Genomic DNA, 6177 nt, shown 5'->3' with positions numbered 1-6177 from the left:
CTGCGCTGACGAGCCACATGAAAGGTACGCTGTAGTAGAGCATTTTAGATTAGGCTAACGTTGCATGTTACGTTTGTTTAAGCTAACGTTTGCTAGCTGAATAGCGAACTCGATTGAGGGATAATACTTGTCACTACTCGTGAGTTTGGATTCCTACAGGCTAAATCTTGGTCATGCTTTTATTAACCTTGCTTCTTTAAGTATTGGAGCTCAGCCATCATAGGTCTTGTCAACTTGCCAGAATTATGTCAATATCTTTATTTGTCCTGTATTTAAAACTTCATCACTTTATGGTCAGGAAAATGTACTTTTTTACTATGCACTAGGAATAGTGAGTGTATTGTCATATTGTCTAAATGACCATGTTTCTCAATTTGTTTCCATCTTTTAGATTGCACAAGATTTTTCGATCCTCTTCGCAGAGCCTGCACCTAAACTCTTCGAAACGTGGGTTCCTCTTTACGCTGACAAGATCATTCGTCTGGCGAAACGCGAAGGGAAACTCGCATTGCCAGAGGAACAGATCAATCTGGGTAAGATAGTTATTTTATAACAAACTTAGCAAATGTAAAGAATACCTTACTAATAATAATAAGGAGTTTGTTTTTATATCATGCTTTTCTGGATACTCAAATGCACTATACATAAGAACTTAACTAACAAAAAAATTTTTTGGTGATTTGATTGATGTGGAACTTTATTTTATTGTATTATACGACTATTCAAGTCTATATTGACACCCATAATTGTCCTCCTACAGATGCCAGGGGAGAAGTAGCCCTGATGCTGCTGCCCGTCATGCTCCCTCCGCCTGTTTATAAACAGGGCAGAAAATTGGTCCGCGCCAGTGTGGAAGAATCAAAGAGATTCTTCATTGATGTTAAGCCTGTAAGTTATTTACCTTTTAACAGAAATTCAAATATAAATTCATAGTGAAATGACTCCAATTATTCTTTTACACTGTTGGAAAGCCTGATTCCTCTTTACAGCGAGGTGCAACTTGTAAAGATTGTATTCGTGGAATGAGTGACACAGCTTGTCAGAATACTCATTTCATGAAGCACTATTCTTACAAGTTGTAACTCGGTGTAAGTTGTTACTCCATATCGACGTGGGATGTATAAACCACAGACCACACATAAGTAGACTGGCCACGCACCCAGAATAAATTGTTTAAGACCACGCCATTGAATTTAGGGCTGTCACGCTTCTTTCTTAAATCAGCTGATGGGGTGGGAGGGGGTTGAAAGAGCTTCAGAAGAGAGCTGATGACAATTTCTCTGCACCGGTAGAAATACTTATCTTTTTTCTTTTCTTTCTCATCATAGGTCGGAACTAACATGGTGGAGTATTTGGAGCAAGCCAAATCGTCCAGGTCGTGCCCGTTCGTGCTACTGCTTCAGGATGGGATGCTGTGCTCTCAAGCCTTTGTTGTGATCTCAGGCAAGGCTATTGAGACTGAGACGGCTCTCGCAGCTGTGGATACCTGTTTCAAGAGTTTTTATGTCTTTGACATAAACTATACAAATCAGTGTTTGCCTACTTGGCAATTTTTCCAGGATGTTGTTTATGAACTCGAGGGAACTGTTTCCCCAGCAGTGAAGTTCCTGAAAACGCAAATACATGCTTGCAAGTAGACTGGCCTGCATCCCCCCCACCCATCTCTTCCTTTCTCACTCCTCTCCCTCTTGTTCCACATCTCTCCATTGTATCAATAACCCTTGTGTGAGGAACTGGGAATTTTATTTTTTGATGTGTTTTGATTCTGTGATTTGAATTTTAATAAATCATTATTGTTACATTGGTGTGAGAATATATTTGATCAAGAAAACAACCGAAGGATCAGAGGTGAGTAAATGCATCACACAATTGTGATAATTTAGTTAAATTGATGACTATCAGTTGTGCCAATGAAATGTCAATTATAAAAGGGAACAACCCATTATAATTAGTAATAATTCATAATTAATTATACATTAACAACTAAACCCAGCAGTGTAGTCAATGTGAACCCTTCATTGGGTTATATAACCAACCCAATGTGTTGGGTAATATTATATAACCCAACAAATTGGGTTGGTAATATAACTTGTATAACCAACCCAATTTGTTTGGTTAAATTAACCCAGCGTGTGTTCTGTCCAATATTTAACCAGCGCTGGGTTGGGAAACTACCCAGATTGGGTTGTTTTTAACCCAGTCGTTTTAAGAGTGTAACGCCAGCTGAATACACTTCATTTTTGTATTCTGATTACGTAATGCCGTTACATGTATTCCGTTACAACCCAACCCTGTGTATATCTCTCCGGACTGTCCACCAGCAGATGAAAAACACCCACCTCTCCGCCTCTTCCAAGGGACGAGGGAACCGTGCGGCAGAGTTTCCGTTAACATTTCTTCTGACAGCCCAGCAGCAGGAGAGGTGGGGAGAGGGAGGCGGGGCTATTTAATCGTTATCAGAAAATGATCGTATAGATCGCTGCTAGATGAGGGCAGTGGGGGCTCTTCTTGGAGTCTGGCTTTTAAAAAAAACAAAGTTCATTAGTGAACTTTGAGCCATCATTTATTTTGCAGGCAGCTCTCTGCCTCTCTCACGTTATTATGGCACGCGCCGGAACCAACAATCAGTTTTTTACCGTAAATGAGTTTGGTTCAGAGGATAAAGCACATACAAGACTAATTAAACTCGATATTTGTTCACTTGAATTTCACTTTGAATTCTTGGATATTCTTGGATTTTTTTTTTTTTAAATGACACCGAAGCTTTCTCAGGGTGGGCCAATGAGTAAACATTGCTCCAATGACCTCTTTGAGGTGGGATTTAAGTTGTGAGGCAATGACACGTTCAAGTGTTTTTGACAGAAAGGGGAGATTGGCCGGAAGTTGGACATGATGTCAGGTGTGAGTCCAGGTATTTTGAGAATGGGTGTGACAGCAGCCAGTTTGAGAGAGGGGGGAACTGATCCAGATCTGAGGGAGGAGTTAATGATGGTGGCGATGAGCTGGGAGATGGCAGGGAGGCTCTCTTTAACAAATGTGGAGGGCATTGGGTCAAGTGTGCAGTTGGAGTTAATTCCAGTCATGAAGTCGGACAGTTGCATGTGGGTCACAGGGGAGAAGTGAGACAGAGGCTGTGAGGTTAAGGGGGGGGGAGCCAGGAGGTGTGGGTGCTGATGAGGGTGTCATATTGCTGTAAATGTTGCTGATTTTGGTTTGGAAAAACGAGAGGAAGGAGTTGCACTGTTCGGTGGCGTTCTCACAGGGTTTGAGAAGTTTGCTGATGGTGGAGAACAGACGCTTGGGGTTGCTGGAGCCAGACTGAATGAGTTGTGAGTAGTAATTAGACCGGGCTGCTTTGAGTGCGTTACTGTACTGCTGGAGATAGTCTTTGTAGATTTTAAGATGGACTGTTAGTGTGGTTTTCTTGTGTTGGCTTTCAAGTTGACGTTTCCTTTCATTTTATTTGGCGGAGTTTGGGGGTATACCAGGGGGCGGAGTGTATGAAAGAGACATTTTTTGTTTTTGTGGGGGCCAGTTCATTGAGACAGAAGGAGAGGGTGATGTTATAATAGTCCACAAGTTCAGATGGGTTTTCATAAAGTGGGGGGGAGACAGACAGACAGGTAATAGAGGCAGTGATTGCTGAAGGTGAGATGGATTTGAGATGTCCATGATGATCAGAGATGTGGAGATGAGGCTGGACAGATGATGGATGGTGAGACCAGTGGAGCAGACCAAGTCCAGGATGTGACCACGGCTGTATGTTGGGAAGTTGACGTGTTGAGAGAAGTTTCCATAAATTCAGAGGCATATTTGCAGGTCGGGTCGTCAACATGAATGTTAAAATCACCTAAGAGGAGAACAGATGGGGATATGGCAGAAAGCTGAGTGAGAATGTCAGAGAGGTCGGAGAGAAAGGAGGGGCTTGGCTTCGACGGACGGTAGATGATGGCTGTGACCAGGGGAGTGGGACCAGAGAGTTTAAAGATCATGTGTTCAAATGAAGAAACATCAGGGATGGGGATTATGGTAGTTTTTATGTCCTTTCTGATAATAGCAGCTATACCACCACCCCGCCCTGTGGGCGAGGTTTGTCAATGTATGTGAATCCTGCTGGGGTGATTTGATTTAAAGAAAAATAGTCCAGGGGTTTTTGCCACGTTTCGGTCCGATACAGAAAGCACAGGTTATTGTCTTTAATTAATTCTCTCAGAATGTGGCTTTTATTGTGGATGGAGCGTGTGTTGAGCATTTTACTGTGGTTACATCAAGTAACTTTTGTCATAAAGACCAATTAAGTAGTGTTTCCTCCCAGCGCTCCCTCTTGATACTGAAAAAGAGCCAGTGCAGCACAGTTGAGAGGCAACTCCTATGGGAAGCTGAAACAGGGAGAGAAGCAGCGATGCAGTGGCTGAATCCTTAAATTGAAGCTCCCAATCAATTTAGAATGACGTTTGGTAAAAAGGTGTGCATGCCTCATTTATCAAACAGAGAACTTTCCCCTTAATGCTGTCAACATCTTGCAGCATGATATTAACACGAGATCTCAGATGGTGAGTCACAAAGAGAGGACAATGACAAGATGAGGACATGAACTGGTTTAATGATCCTTACCCTTTATTTCACCTTGGGGATCATTCTGGAAGGGTCTTCATTTGCAACAGGTGAAATGGGAAGCAAAATCAATACAGATAAAAAGGTAGTTAAATGAAGGGATGATAGATAATGGAAAAACGCTTAATGCTATTTTTTTCATGAAAGAATATAGCAGATTAAGTAAAAGAGTTGAAATAACCAAGATATTTCGAACTGCATAGCTCAGGAGATGGCAATGTCACGCCAAGCCCTTTGGTCCAGAAAAAAACTATTATACTCATTATCATGAAATGTGGTAAAGACACTCTAAGTTCCCAGACAATTCATCGTAAGAACTCTAATTATCTTTTGACATTAGTGCCATATCACATTTATGGTTTTGACTGAAGTGTCTTGACATACTGGGCTGATTACAATTAATTTGGTAAGAGAGTCATATATGAATTGTAATCACAAACTTTTGACTTTTTATTATGTAATTAACTGCTGATTGTGCTCGGTTAATTACACATGTTGGCCTTTGTAAAGAAAAAAAACTGACATTTAAAAAAAAAGGTCTAATTTTGAACAGAATAATTCAACCTGATCTCACCAGAATTCGTGACTCCACGACGACTTCTTAACACCACAATGCATGGTGGAGTCACGAACTTTGTTACATATACGTGTCGGCACCACGCAAACAACCCCAATGTAAAGTGAATGACAACGTTTTTTAAATCTACTTTGTAGCTTGTAGTAACTCACGGGAGGCTTCTTTTATTTTATTTGTATTCATAATTATTTTTATTTTTCGTCAGAATGTAAAAATTACATTAGTTACGAATTTGTGTTCTCAAAAAACAGTGCATTGTGTGTAATGCAACTGTGATTTTTATTAAATTAGTTAGTTTTTAAGGAAGGCCAGAGCTTCAGCTGTGTCAAATAGATTGTTCCCTTCAGTTAACGTTATTTAAAAGATAATGATCATGTCCCCTGTATTGTATTACGAGCGTCCATTCCCATTGGATAACGGAGAATTTTACACCCGGAAGTAAGTAGCCTATTCTCCTTACTGTCGATTGATTTTACAGTGATATCTGCACTACTCATCGACTAAAGAACACCAAATTGTCCTTGTTAATTACACAACATTGATTGGTTTGAATTGTGTGCAATGCTTTTGTATTTTCCCCCTTCGATTCGGAGAAACAAATATGTTTTCGGAGTTTTAGGATGGCCGAAGACACTACACTACCCAGAATCCTCAGCTATCGTTTGGGACTACACCATGTGCTTAGCTTGACAAACCCCGTGATCAGTCCTCAACCTCTGTGATTGGATGCGCAACGTTTACACAGAGCGTCCAAAAGGACTTTGAAATGGAATGAAACCCATCGACGGCACACTATTCAAAACAGGAATCGAACGTGTCCTACCCCCCTCCCCCCCTTAGGTCACAGGCTCCTCCAACAGTGCTACGCAATAAAACAGATACACAGAACAAATTGTGAAATAGTGCAATAAGAGTCTATATACAAGTGATTGGAATATGATATATTAGATAAATAATTTCTAAGTAGCAGCCAGATGAATGTTATT

At 40.8% G+C, this 6177-nt stretch overlaps 1 long non-coding RNA gene across 1 annotated transcript; it reads left to right on the top strand.

Moving 5' to 3' along the window:
* The first annotated feature begins 396 nt into the window (after nt 1-396).
* Nucleotides 397-1711, top strand: LOC117460265 (uncharacterized). The gene is made up of 3 exons (XR_004553625.2): nt 397-533; nt 761-888; nt 1329-1711. It is a non-coding gene; the product is annotated as an uncharacterized lncRNA (long non-coding RNA).
* The last annotated feature ends 4466 nt before the right edge of the window (nt 1712-6177 follow it).

This window comes from Pseudochaenichthys georgianus, chromosome 16 (genome assembly GCF_902827115.2).
Source record: "Pseudochaenichthys georgianus chromosome 16, fPseGeo1.2, whole genome shotgun sequence".
NCBI classification, from domain to species: domain Eukaryota; kingdom Metazoa; phylum Chordata; class Actinopteri; order Perciformes; family Channichthyidae; genus Pseudochaenichthys; species Pseudochaenichthys georgianus.
This window is presented reverse-complemented; position numbering and strand designations above follow the sequence as displayed.